General features: G+C 38.8%; 1 protein-coding gene across 4 annotated transcripts in view; it reads right to left on the reverse strand.

The window, feature by feature from the left end:
- LOC144195960 (metabotropic glutamate receptor 7-like) overlaps nt 1-9,561 on the reverse strand; it is a 99,679-nt gene extending 90,118 nt beyond the window's left edge. For all 4 annotated transcript variants that reach the window (XM_077715893.1, XM_077715911.1, XM_077715883.1 and 1 more), the window contains exon 1: nt 9,284-9,561. The gene's annotated coding sequence lies outside the window, so the exon portion shown is untranslated. The remainder of the gene's footprint in view (nt 1-9,283) is intronic.
- Nucleotides 9,562-14,704: the final 5,143 nt, after the last annotated feature.

Genomic DNA, 14,704 nt, shown 5'->3' on the forward strand with positions numbered 1-14,704 from the left:
CACACCGAATCAACGCATATCCACTAATTGCTTTGCATTTCTATGGGATGAACCTCGCCCAGAGCGAAGAATACTACAGCATCCGCGTGTCATTTTACTAAATCCTATGTTATCAGGGGTCCTTGATGAGCTCAAATCCTTGTCATAATATCTGCGTGTCAAATAAACTCGTTAGAAATATCATTTCTCTGTTTAGCCTCTCAGATTGGCACGGGGTGTAGAAGGTGGCTATGTAAGGCCACAAACAGTGGCAATGATAAATATCTGCTGTCACTTCTTACACGACTCACTTGTCGCGGCACACAAAAGGAAGGCCTGAGCTCTGCATCCATCCACACAATCTTGCAGATTCTTTATCAGGTTACAGAAAACCAGAAGCACTCCAAAATAGTTTCTATTACAGGGAAGTGGGCCGAAGCAAGACGTAATGCTCCATTGAATAGTGAATAATGAGTATAAAGAGCACACACAAGCAACACAATCACTCTTACGATCAATGTCTTATTCATGTGCTTTTCAGTATGCCTCGCCTGCTTACTCTGGTCCTTGCCTTCAAATGAGGTAGTGTCAAATACCCACCAGTTGAGAAATGTGAGACAGATAAATGTTGAATGTTGGTAAATGTGGCAAAAACCACAGCAAATTGACTGGTAACTAGTTAGTGGCTGTAAAAGGATTGTATACAGAATATCTGAAGTATATGAATATGAAGTTAGCTTACAAAAAGAGGGACAGAAATTTACAATATCTTAGGAAAAAATGAAATTTCAAAAAGCTCATGAATAAATTTTAAAAAAGACAAAGGCAGCATGGCATCATCTGATTTTAGATGTGTTTTGGGGATTTTGAATGGATGAATTGTACTACAAGTACAAGTACTTGTAGAAAAGTCAATTGCGAAAAGTGAACTACAGTAACGTAAATAACCAAGTATAATGTGAACCACTGAGGACTACCACTGTATAATTTTAGTCAAATTTAAGCACCAAAACCTCTTTAGATTTTAGTGGTGATGTGTTGTCATGGTTACATTAATTGGAGGAACGTAAAATGAGCAGGTGTCTCACAATCATTCGTTCTGTTTTGCTTACGTGATATGCAAGTCAATTAGCAAAAGGTAGTCGCAAATGTTAAAACACAGCTTGTGCTTTATCTTAATCTAGATTGGATTGGAATTGCCTTTTTTCTCCACAAACAGTTAGTATCGGATAATGAGGTATTTTATATGCAGTACTTTTCACCTCTTCATGTCCAAAAAACATCCAAATTTACAGAATGAATAGCTGTTAATTACCAATCGGTAGAAGTTTGATTTATTTCTTTGATCTGTGATAACACGGTGTTAAAATATCAGTCTCGGTAAAGATATTTGCCTGCTTTCAAGTTAATGATTATGAATTTGAAGGTAAAAAAAATGACACTGCATTAATTAGAGTAATTCCTTTTGTACTTTTTCTAACGCAGTGACAAAAGAATACTTCACTATTGTTACTTAAGTGTTATTCCATTCAAGTATAACAATCATTCTTTATACCTTATCAACACATTTTATGACTAATACTACTTGAAACCATGGATAAGAAGTGGTGGAGAAATAGTGTTGACAGACAATACCGCAATGATCACAAACTTTGCCTCATGTTATATTATTTATCTTAAACTTTGCAAAATTTAGGATATGTGGTTTGTAGAAAGGTGCACTCTATAGAGTGGAAATTCGTCCAATTGAGTTAAATGCAAAAACAGATTATTTATTCCAACATTCCATTTAATCAATTCATAAAATATTCAGTAGCAACTCGGCTTTATCAGTATCATGTGCAGAATTATCTCGTCTCTTTTCCAGTTTAAAAGAGGTTGACAATCCATTGCAAAAATTACAGTCCTGAAAAGATTTCCAAGCAAGCCAGTGAGAAAAGTAGAACCATTCCAAACACAAACCTGCACTTATGTTGCACTGCTACAGACAGTTAGACCCACCACCTGAGTTCTTTAAAAGCAAACGTAAGCAAGCTCTTCCGTATACAATAATTCATTTTGTTTATTTAATACTCACCAAGTATCAAAAAAAGAAGCTGCTATCTCGGCAGTCTCAAGGGCCCAGTTAATTTTAGAAAAATAATCTTCTGCAATATACTGGGGGATTAAGACATTAAAAGTCCCCAGCATAGGGGGAGGATAAAGCTGTGTAGTCACTCATAGCATGAAGCATCAAGTGCATTTGAGGAATACTAATCAGAGTGCCAATCAGTAAAAACAAACAGCAGTTGTTCAATGATATTTCATCGTCATTTTCCACTAACCCTCTTTCTCCAAGCCCCAAATGATCATTGTGCTACTGAGTATTAAATCCTCAGCGGTATTAGTATTATAACCAAAGGCTCTCTTCCAGTACCTTCACAAATTACCTGCAGAAGCGGAATGCTATCACGAAGAAGGCAAAGCGCCGCAAACGGCTTAATCAATGTCATTTGCATGTGTGGCATAAAACTAATCCTAATCAGAGGGCGGTCCTCCACCTGAGGCCCTTTCTTGTCCTTTCCAGGCAATTCCGCTTTGACTAAATGATCCCATGACAATAGCCACCTTGCCAATGAGAACAAAAACAAGCCATCTTTTTCTGTGCAAAAGGCAGGGAATTCTTCTGGGTGTTTGGACTCAGCATGAAAGTGGGATGTGATTCAAAGAATAAAAAGGCACGGACAGTCTGAATACTGGAGAGCTTGCAGTATGCATTGCTGCTCAAGGCATGGAAGGCAACCAAAGCACAAATTCTAGGTTCAAAACAATGAGCTGATTTGGAGGGATCCTGTTGTTAGTGTGCATAAGCACAAATGACTTTGCCTGGCTATCCACTCTTACTTCCTGGGACAAAGCCTTGGTTGTCATACCTTGGGGAAACAGTTGGGTTTCCCCTACGTATATATCACTAGACTGCAGGGAAAATGTAACAAAAAGGAGAAGCTAAAACAACACAGTAGCTGAAGGAAAATGGCGGTTCGGGATTTAGAGTGGAAAAGATCTTGGTCGTAAAAGAGCCCTTAAAACCCTCATAATGCTGGCCAATTGTCATGCCACATTTTCGTAATAGATAAGCAAATCTATATACATATATATAAACTGTGACATTTATTTTCCCCTGAGTGACAATCTCAGCAAAGGAGGCATCATAGGTGGGAAAGACTGATAAGGCGAGAGCCAGGGTTGGATTTACTAAAAACACTGTGAAATTAAAATGACGGAAATCAGCAAGAAAAAGCTTGCTCCTACCCGTTCCCTTTCAAACATTCCTGATGCAACCATCAACAAACAGGATGAGATTTGAACAGTGGTGACCCGCCTGCATTACACTGCTGTTCTTCTTCATGCAGCTTTCTTTATGCTAATTTCTTCCTCTGGCTGTTTTTGGCAGCATTTTCTGGCTAGAGTTTATAAGAATCTCACCCTCTTTATAGAGTATCAAATGCATTATCAGCTGTGTCGTGGTGCCTGGCATTTTCACCATATTCTGTGACAGCCACGTGTGTTGAGGTACTCGAGGTACTTTTGTTTTTTTTCATTGGGGGTGTGTGCGTGCCTAAGTGCATGTCTGTGTGTCCAATGCGAGGAGAAAGCTGCAGTAATGAAAACATGTCTGATCCCATTTAAACCGGTGTCTCATTTCTGAAGTTGGAGCGAAGTGATTGGTCATTGACTTTATCGGCAGACCTGAACTTCACCAAGGCAACGCATTAACAGGAAATCCATAGCAACAATACATTTGCTTGCATCTAACTCTTTGGCTCCTTTATTATGGTGTGCTTTAACCAGCCTGTCAGTTGTTGTGATGTAACGCGACTTGAAATTCTCTGAAGGTCTTGGCACAACGGCAAATATGAGACAGTTTAACGTCAGCAGTTATTATGAATCTACCTGCGAAGGGTGACGGCAGAAGAAAGTAGTGTTATTCAGCTCAGAAATGACAGCATTGACCGGAGCCTGGCTAAATCAGATTGATGATCCATCCATTCTGCCTCGGGGCCACAGTAATGTAAGGGTCTCGGATCCACCAGGGCTGAGGAGACAGATGGGACCTTGTCTGCTATGACCTTGCTGAGCTAATATTTCTCCCAGGCCTTGTCCGTTACTTCATCATTAAAGGTGCTGTGGCCATTAACATTGAGGGAATACTTCAAAGACAGTTTAATCGGACAGGACACGTTCCAGGCAAAGACTAATCACAGGCAGTGCAGCAACAGAGAAGGGATCATTCTTCATAATCCTTACACATGGTTAATCATTGATCACTTTGATAAATAAGTAATTGATTAAGTAATTATTGAATTCCTTTGGACAGTCATTCATAATGCATCATAAGAATAACTCAGCAGTTCTTTGTGCGGGTGTGTGCACACGTCATGTACGTACATTATACATGTTACCATTCCACCAAAACCAGATACCTGGGGCAAAACTGACGCTTAATATTTTCAGTTGTCACCATAATTTTATTGACAAACTTTCTAAAACTGTAGAAACATTTGGAACGTGACAATACTGGACTTGAGATTGTTTTATGCTCAAATTAGGAGAAGGGCAAGATTTGAGAAAATTGAGTTTTGTTTGCATTTCACAAGATCATAGCGACTGTGTTCTGTCGGTCTGTCTTTCGTTCTAATCCACACTGTTCCTTTCTTTGATCGTTTATTGTGGATGGGAATAAAATTAAGACAAAAAAAAAACTGAATCATTACTAGAATATCCTCCCAGAAGCACTATAAATGTGATATAGTACTTGCAAAGACATCAAATTACGGAAAGGTCATAGTTCTTGGAAACTATCCAGTCAGATTGCGCTGATGTCATCCACATACTGCACCTAGACCTTATATGGCTCATTTGCATAGTGTCTGGGGATCGGTATGATTTATTCAACGATTCATGTTTCAGTATTTATTTGTATTCAAATACTCTCAAGGGAAACATTCTTTCTGTTTCATGCTCTAAAAATGAGAATTTCATGCTATTACTATGGTTTTCTGCAGACATGCTGACCAAGAGTACAATTCAAAACTGACATCAGCATTGTATATTTAAAACAGGTGCACTCTTATGGTCATGATTATGAAAGAGCTGCTGCAAAAAGAGTAAATCCGTTTTGGAATGCAGTCAAATTGAGGAAGGGTGACAGAACAGAACACTTGTCTTGGCTACATTTGATATGTCTAATTTCTTCTTTGGGAAATCATTACTGCATTAGCCCTTACCCTCATGATTCCGTTAAGAAGATTAATTTCCTTACTACTTGAGCACTACCACGCATTTTCTGTGGAACATCAAAAGTGATCTGGTAGTCTCATTGAGTCAGTTTAAATGCTTATGAGATGGTGGTGGTGCCCATTTCAGTTTAAGTGTATGATCAATAAAATATTATTGATATTTTGCATCCAATTCATCATCACGTCCATTGAGCATGTTTGCAATGGCAGTTTGTTCTATAACAGTGCCTTTATTGAGGAGTCATCCTTTCGCTGCTTTGTAAGATTTTATGGCCGAGAATAAATCTAGTGAGACTATGAATGGGTGGTGATGCCCGAGTGAGGCCTGGAAATATGGTCTAGGAAGCAATCCAGCGGCTTACTGTTACTCATCCCCGGTAGGTAAAGGAGCGATAAGGAGGTAATCAAAATAGTAAGGCAAAGGCCAACTATAACCAGACTGCATTAAAAGATGGGGCTCAAACTTTCAAACTCTTTCTCTTGACACTGAAGAAACAAAATAGGGTCATTTGGAAAGCCCAAATTCTTGTTAGGCCATTGCAGGCGAGAATATTCAGTTGAAATGTGGTTTCACTTTAAAACCTTTAGAGCTATTTTTCCCTATAATAAACTCTTTAAAGCCAGCCCAAAGCACACAGTGGACATAATGCACAGTGGGTGGCAACAGTTGTGTAATTATTCAAAACGAAATTCGAACCCATGAGCCCCCAGCTACTCCCAAGCAGACTCCCTCCCAGATGTTTGCTGACTTTACGATTTGTTCTCCAATACAGTATGAGGAATAAGTAAAGCCTCCCTGTAGTCTTGTAGCCAGATTGGATTGAAAAAAAAAGGTTGCATCTGAAGTAATTCAAGTGAGAATCAGCAGGTCTCCTTTCACTATCATCACGTAGTCTTTAGTCACTATGCAGAATGGCAACTTGAATTGTCCTTCCTAGTTGTTTCTTTTTTCTTTTAAGATTCAATACTTGATTTAGCTCCATAAAAACGTGCCACTAGTCAGAACAATGATCAACGAGTAGTGACACGCATGGAAAGAGGTAAATATTGTGATTCATTAAGATAGAGGTCATTAGTCTATTATGACGAACAGTTGCAATTGTTTTTCTTTACACTATAATTAAGGTGACTGCCTGATTAAACACAAATCACACCCAGTTAAAAATACGTTCACTCTTTGCAGACTAGTTCTGGTCAGTAGCCATCACATTCTCAAATGCATAACAGACTGGATACGTCATTAGTTATTAGTCCAAGACGGAGCATACACTGACAAAATGGAGCACTATTGTACTAATACATGATACTATATATTGTATGATATACAATGTATGACCACTGGGAAACTTTGATGGAGATGCATATGTACTATATGGAAGATTCTAATACACTTTGGGCATTTGGTTGAATTATAATCAGAATATAATGATTTGTGACATTGCTCATCACGTCAATGGCTTAGTCTATGAAATTCTGGCTACAGTTTGACAAAGATTGCATCGGCTTATAGTGCTTAGGCACTAAACACATTTCTTCATTCATATATAAGCATCAAGTTGGGAAGTCTAGGACTAATAAAGTGTTGGAATTTTAGAAAATGTGAGTGGTGTGTGGTTTAGAATTGTTTTCAGACTCTAATAGAGAGTTAAACAGTGTCCCTTCCTTCTTGAATTAATTTATTTTAGTCATTATAGCAGTATAATGATTTAAAGCTTTCACCTATATTTTTTATTATTCTTATATATTCAAAAATGAGATTGCCTTTTTTCTCTATCAGCATAAAAACTCTTTTGGCAACATTATACTGCTCGGTGGCTTACAGTAAACCACATTTGTTCCAAGAATTCCAGTTTTATGCCAATGCAATGACCCCATAAACTCAAAGGAAACATTAACATTTCATGAAGTGCAATTTCCTGGAACCTCTACAAAGTTTCACCCAAAAAACATGCACTTCACATAAGAGTCACAACCACCAGTAGTCAGGCTGAATGCAATATAAGACGTTTTAGTGGTTTCTTGTAAAATGTCTGCCAAACACAAAGTACTATATCATCTCCGTTGAGCTACTTTGAAGCATTCAAACCATTTGGCATTTTCACTGGAGCACCTTTACAATCTTTAACAGACTAAGAATACATCTGATCATTAGAATGATTAAGATAGTATTTTTCACCCACTTAAATGCAATCATGCCAAGTTTTTTAGTATGTCAACTAAAATTGCGGTGCAGAACTACAAAAAGGTCAATGGAATCATTACAAAGTTTAGATGAAGAACAATTAGGTGACAGTCTAAAACTAACAGTTTACGGGTATTAAACTAATGGCAAGTGGGCTGTTTTGTTACTCTAATTTGAAGACGTTTCACCTCTCATTTGAGCAGGCTTCATCAGTCCATCCAAATGGCAAGTCTGTTTTTTTGGCATGGGAAACTCAATCAATGGGGGATGTAGTGTGGACCATCCCTCTTTACCATTCCATTTGGCTTTATAGTGGAACTGATGCCGTCTCAATAGTCAAACAAGACTTCTTACGAGAGCTTGATGTCTTCTATTGGAGGCTATACATAGCGTCTAATAAGTTCATGTAACAGTGAATAGTGTGAGTCAAACAGCAAGTACTGGTCAGAGTGTGCAAGTTATTTGTATAGTCCAAAACAGAGACCCTTGACATTTCCCATGCAAACATTGTAGCAAAGTCAAAGACAATATGCTGACAACTTTACAACTGAGCAGAATAATAATGAGGAATACACCAGCCATCGACTTTTGATGACAGAGAAAGCATCTTAATAACTTGTATTCATTCATTTTCTCAACCGCTATCCTCACAAGGGATCGCTGAAGCCAATCCCAGTTAACTACGGGCACCAGGTGGAGAACTCCCCGAATTGGTGACCAACCAATCGCAGGGAACAAGATGGACAACCACTCATGGCCACACTCGTACCTAGAGACAAATTAGTGTTCAACTAGCCTATACTGTTTTTATTGGGGGGGGGGGGGGAGCCGAGGGTACCCGTAAAAACCCACGTAAGCCCAGGGAGAACATGTAAACTCCACACCGTGAAGACAGACCTGGGATCAAACCCTCAACCCCAGAAATGCGAGGCCGACACACTAACCGCTCGTTCACCAGGCCGCCTATAACTGTTACTTGCATTCCAAAAAAACAGATGCCATTTGCGTTTTAGTGTTGCAGATCCAGCCTAGAGCATAAATAGCTGAATTCCCATACCCAAATACAGGCTTAGCACTGTCCTAAATAAGCCTTTGTATGAACTGATGAAGCCTGCTCAGATCAGAGAGAGACGAAACAGAAGCCTCCGGGTGCAATTGAATCAATGTTTAGGAAAATGTAAATTAGAATATACACAGGCTGATTCAGGGTGTCCTGCGCCTCTGGCCCGAAGTCAGCTGGGATAAGCTCCAGCACCCCACATGACCCAAGTGAGGATAAAGCAGTTCAGAAAATGAATGTACACAGGCATCTTAAAAATGTGGCAGTCTTTTTTGTTTCTACTTATTTTAATGAGATAAAAATAAAAGTAAATTAAAAAATAACAACTAAAGAAATGAGGGAAATTTAGTACTACATTTTTATTTCTAGACTGGAAGAGTATTTTTGCAAATTACCACCATATCGTAGAGTACAATTCAATTCCTACTCATTTATATGTGATAAAGCCTGGACAAACTTGGGAATGGTTCCAGAAGACTGCTTCTCAATCTTGAAAGCTTCATCACTCAATAGCCCCATGATTAAAGTCACTCCGTTTTATTGATGGGAAGGATGGGAGAAACAACCCTGCACCTTTTTTTTTCTCCACAGACTCGGCTTCCTCATCTGTAAAAGTGTTGGGGGAAAGCCTCCCTTGACCATGTCCAGACAATTTGGAACGATTGGGCCCCCTCTTCTTGCACTCGGCCACTCTGGCCATGCTCGGTTACCTCATCTCATCAGTTGGGAAAGTGTTTGTGCTTTTGGCTTCAGAGAAATCAGCCACAAGCTAAATTGAGTTACCTGTTGTGAGATGGTTTTATTTTCCTCAGATGGCCCGGGAGATTCTTGATAGAGGCGCTAACTACTCGTCACCCTTCTTGTCCTCTCGTGTTCAGATGAGCGGCGAGCAGTGACAGCACTACAGCACATACGGCGTAGGATTCTTCACACCGACTTCACTCTTGGGAAACATTCCAATACACCATGGTCAGTTTTTCACTTTAATACACTATATGTCACACAAGGACTAATTAGGTGTTCAAAGTGCTTGCCAAAGGCTGCAGCAGTTACAGGTCTTCATTCCAACTGATGAAGAAGAGGCATTTTCACTATTAGGGTGTCTTAAGAGTGTAATCAGTTGATTGCTGCCAGGTGATGCTTGTTTCTGCAGAAAGCTGATTGGTTAAAATGTCCTTGTTGAATCAGTCAGTACAAAAACATGCAAAATCTGCAGTCCTTTGTGAAATAGTTTGGACACCCCTGCAAAGCTTTATAAATATTTTACTTTGAGAATCCAATTGTAATTTATTGTTGTGAAATTCTCTTTTAATAAAAGCTGAAAAGCATCAGATGAAAGGATGCATTGCTGCACCCGCTGAGAAACATTCATTAGCCTCTTGAACCAAGTCAAAAGCTATTAAAAAAGTCTCCATTTATGGGCCGAATTATGTTAGAAACTCTATTCACAGCAAACTAAAGCAAGTGCTACATTTTTTGAAAAGAAGTGAAAGACACAAAAGGTATAAAAGTATAAGCTTGTAAAGTTTCTCCTTTTTGTTATATCAGGCCCTGATGTGTTTACCCATTTTGAGACACAAAATGCTGCAGAATATTTGTGTCGGCAGCAGTCTCTTGATATTTTATCCTTGCTGTGCCGTGTCTTATGGTAACATTGCAAATAAAGCTTCGTATGGTGCCTATTAAGAAGGTGCTCATAGTTCAAATCCTCCACAAATCCCATTGCATTTGTAAGGATAATCTGGCTGATTTTTTATTTGGATTCATCCCTTTGACCAAGTCAGCACGGCCCCGATTACCTACTGGTTCGAGAGAGATGATCCTGATTGATTGATTATGTGAGGCATGCATAAACTGTGCACCAATTCAGGATGTCCGTTCTATGCCATTATGGAGAACTCTGCTGGATGCGGTTGATGGAGGATGCTCCTCATCAGTACCGTATTTTCACGACTATAAGGCGCACCACATTATAAGGTGCACCCTCAATGAATGACATTTTCTTCCATATATAAGGCGCACTGTATTATAAGGCGCACTGTCTATTTTGGAGAAAATGTAAGACTTTTAAGTGCGCCTTATAGTCGTGAAAATACGGTAATTGCTATTGACTTGCAGGTATGAAGCACTCAGTACACAGTCACCTCTAGAGCCAGCCATTGTTGAGGTTTTGGATTTTTTTGTATAAAATATTGCAGTGGGGGAGGAGCTACATGATAGAAGATTTTGTAAACTAAGATGGCATCTGCATATTTAACAGGATTGTTTCAGTTTAGGCGTTTGTGTTTTTTTAATATCCGACAGTGGTGGTTTTTCATTTTTGGTTTTCTGTTTTTTCCATATATAAGGCGCACTGTCTATTATCTGAGAAAATTTAAGATTTTTAAGTGCGCCTTATAGTCGTGAAAATACGGTAACCAAATGTGACGGTCTCGCAGGTAGACTCTAGCCTTTGTTATATTTCCTGGTTGCATTATGTAAAATGAAACACATTTTATTTTACATGAAATAAGAACATAAACTTACAAAGCAAAATCTGAACCACAGATATTTTTTATTGTATCAATGTAACACTACAAAGCACCAATAGGCAAATGTTGAGGTTTTTCATTTAATATAAAGAGGTGGATGTTCAAATAAGTAAAAACCCTATAGGAAAAAACTTGAATAAATGAATTAATTTTGCAAGTCATGTTGCAAGTCGATGCCCCCCATGAACTCTTTGGGAATGAATAACAGTGCAAGACTCAAATTCACTAATATAAAACCCAAGGACACAAGCTCACCTAATCAATACAACATACACACATACAATTTTCCAATAATAAGATAATGAATCTTTTTATGGCTGTAATTTATCTAAATATCACTATATTTGGTACATTAATCCGTACTGATTTTGACATAATGGATTTTTAAGACATGTCAATTTACTTTAAGTGATATTGGGGGAATTGGACTCGAGATGAATAGGCCGCATCAAGTGGTGCTGTAAAAAAATGATAAGGGAAGATTGGAGTTGAGAGAATAAATGGGATGATGGTGATTAGAGGACAGGAGGGGGAAAAGAGCAGGAGGCAGGTTTGGTTGATGTGAAAAGAGGAAGAGGCCAAGTGAAGATATGAGAGAGAAATGGATGGCGGGGTGGGGAAAAGGGGAATGGAATGGACATGAAAGGATGGCAGAAAATGGAGCATCAGACAGTCTGCCACCCCACAGTCACATCCCACAATTTACTATGTTCTGCCTCATAATGTTTTATAGTACAATCACTGATAGCACAGTAGTCAGTAGTGATCTAATTTCACAACTCATATCCTTCAGTAATGTGAACACAAAGGGAGAGGCAGAACCATTAGCAGCGTCCAGTGCTCATCTGCCGCTACTCATGCATAATTAGCTTCAACGGAAGGAGGCAAAAAATGGGTAAACAGCCAGCGATCATATGAACCCGACAAAGTCCTAATAGAAATCGGTTAACAATCATGGCAGTTAATAAAGGCCAAGGAGACACATGCCTCACAATGAAGACAAGGATTTCAAGTCAAATCAAGCCATGTCCTCCATTTCCAATTTAAAAGTGACTTCCACGTATCATCTTTTAATGCGTTCAGTCAGTGATATCAAGTCAATCAGTCAATAAAATATGAACAAATAACCTACCTTTTAAAAAAAAGGGGGGCAAGGAAAATGCACTGAGACAACACATTCACCAATACATCTTGTAAACATAAAATTTGATGAGGACACCAAGATAAAATTAATGCACTGTATTGTAACAACCCTCCAATAAAGCCACCTTCATGAGGATTTTAATGTTCGCTTTTATTTGAAAGGGGTGTTGATTTATTTTATTCATATCCAAGTGGATACTTCTACTCTCCTGCAAGCCATACCTTTAGAACCATGAACTAAATCATGCGACAACAGAGTAAATAAAATTTTGATTGTAAACTATTGCCTCTAAATTCTCACTTACTATACTACATATTGGTTTGTGTAAGTATTTGACCAAACATCAAGAGTGGGGGTGTTTTATTCCTATTTACCCAGTCTTGTGGGAAATGAAAGTAGAATTGATTCTTAGACCACTAGATGGCATGTATGACTCTTCACACTCCTATCAGATGTGATGAAAGGAGAAGACAATGTTTCACATCACCTTTATGAAACGGGAAAAACTCGTTTAATGTTCCTGTTTGGTTTCAGGTACCACACAAAAGTCTAGATATAGTCATATAGATTTTTTTTTTTTTTATCTGTCAACACCTTCTCAATAGAGAGCTCATCAAAACAGTAAATTTATGCAGGGAGAGAAAAGCACAAATAAAACTCAATCTTCTGAATCTCTATCGAGACACTGAGTCATTCATATTTGAAAGCCTGGCCGTCATCACTGCTATTGAAACGCATAATAAAATGTGAATAGGATGCGCGTGTTCAGGTTGAAAGATTCACAAGTGGTTGATAAAAACGACAAGAGAAAATGTCTTCCGTCAGAAGGTTTGGTTGTAGGAATTGTAGAAGATACATCTCCTGAGCCAAAAACAATCAAGACAAAAACATTTAATATTTGCATTAGAATGTCATTGTTCATATTTCTCCTTTTGAGTTTCATTTGAAATCACAAAAAGGATGGATTCCGTCAAGATTGTTTCTTTTTTTTTTCATTCTTCAGTGTATAAGTACAGGATAAATAATGATACTCATAGAGAACAGATAGAAAAGGAAAATATCCCCGCATCTGAGCCTATAAAGCTTTATATTATTGACTGTGAGCTTCACTGCTTCTCAAGGGCAAGATAAGAGCATGCGTTTCCCTCAGCCTCTCTGTGTTCCTGTTCTTTCTTCCTTTCTTTCTCGTCACTCTCTCTCTCTCTTTCTCTCTATCTTAACTGCAGCAGATGGTGAAGAGAAAATCACTTTCTGCTGGGGGGCTGAAGACGTCGAGGTCAGGGTTTAAGCTTTGAGGTCCACTTAGATCCTAGCTGATTTGACGCGACTATACACACGGGGTCAATCGGTCGTTCTAATCAAATAAAAGGAAAAGAAAGCGAGTGGTGCACAATGTGGTTGCAATATCCCTTAATACTGTAAAAGCACACACAGTTATAGAATGGATGGAATTTAATGGATTTATAATCATTATTATGGCCTAAAACTTGTAAAAAGGTACAGATTACTCCTCAGAGTGGGTCCCCTCGCTATTGCTCCATCTGTATTGGTTTTCCCTTTGTGCTTTGAATAACATAATTTCATTTAAATGATTCCATTTGAAATGGACTGACGGCTATCGTGCCCTATAGGGTGGAATTCAATAGAGGAAATATCGATGGGCATTTTCCTGCATAGCAAACAATTGCAGCAGAAAGATAAATAAATAACCAAATTTTCATTGGCAACACTGCAGAAAACAAAGACTAAAAATGTCCAGCTTATGCAAATGAAGAATTGCATGTGATGTGACTATATTCCCAGAAATGAATTTGTGAAACCTAACAAATGAAGCAAATCCTTTTTATTTTTTTATTTTTTTAAATGTGCTTTGCTGTTTTATAGTGTGGGACATTGTTTAATTTGTAGGCGGACTGAAATCTTACTAAATATGCCATTTTAGTCATGAAATAAACATTACACCTACAAGGGATAGTGTGTTGGGAATCGTTTTCAGACATATTTCCGATGAGCATGTGGGCGTACGAATTCCTTGCATGTTCCAGCCAAGCTGTTGACTTGCCTTGGGACAAGATTGTAGAAAAATGCCACTGTGCATACATGAGCACATTTTCATTTGAACACAAATACATCCAAAAATGCTTCCTTTGCCTTAATCCCATACCCCAAAAATAAAGACAATGAGCAACACTGATACAGTGTTTGAGAGCATCACGAAAAATAACACCTCAATATCCACCCTCCCACACGGTCCACATCTGCTGAGCCCCATTCAGCGAGCCTGTGTCCACGATGATCAGGTTAGTTGTGTGAGTGGGAGTCTGTCAACGCTTGCAGCATTCCCACTGATGCGACTAGAGGGTGATGGCACAGAGAGAGCAGTGGAGGGTATACACCAATGAGGAGGTGGCTGCTAGAAGGCAAAGCTAATTTACTGTGACAGGAATCAGAGGTATCAGGACCACCGTGACCAAGCAGCATGGGCAGCATATCGAGCCAAACCCGCAGGTCTGGGAGGGCGGTAGAGGA

Source organism: Stigmatopora nigra, chromosome 1 (assembly GCF_051989575.1).
Source record: "Stigmatopora nigra isolate UIUO_SnigA chromosome 1, RoL_Snig_1.1, whole genome shotgun sequence".
In the NCBI taxonomy this organism is placed as follows: domain Eukaryota; kingdom Metazoa; phylum Chordata; class Actinopteri; order Syngnathiformes; family Syngnathidae; genus Stigmatopora; species Stigmatopora nigra.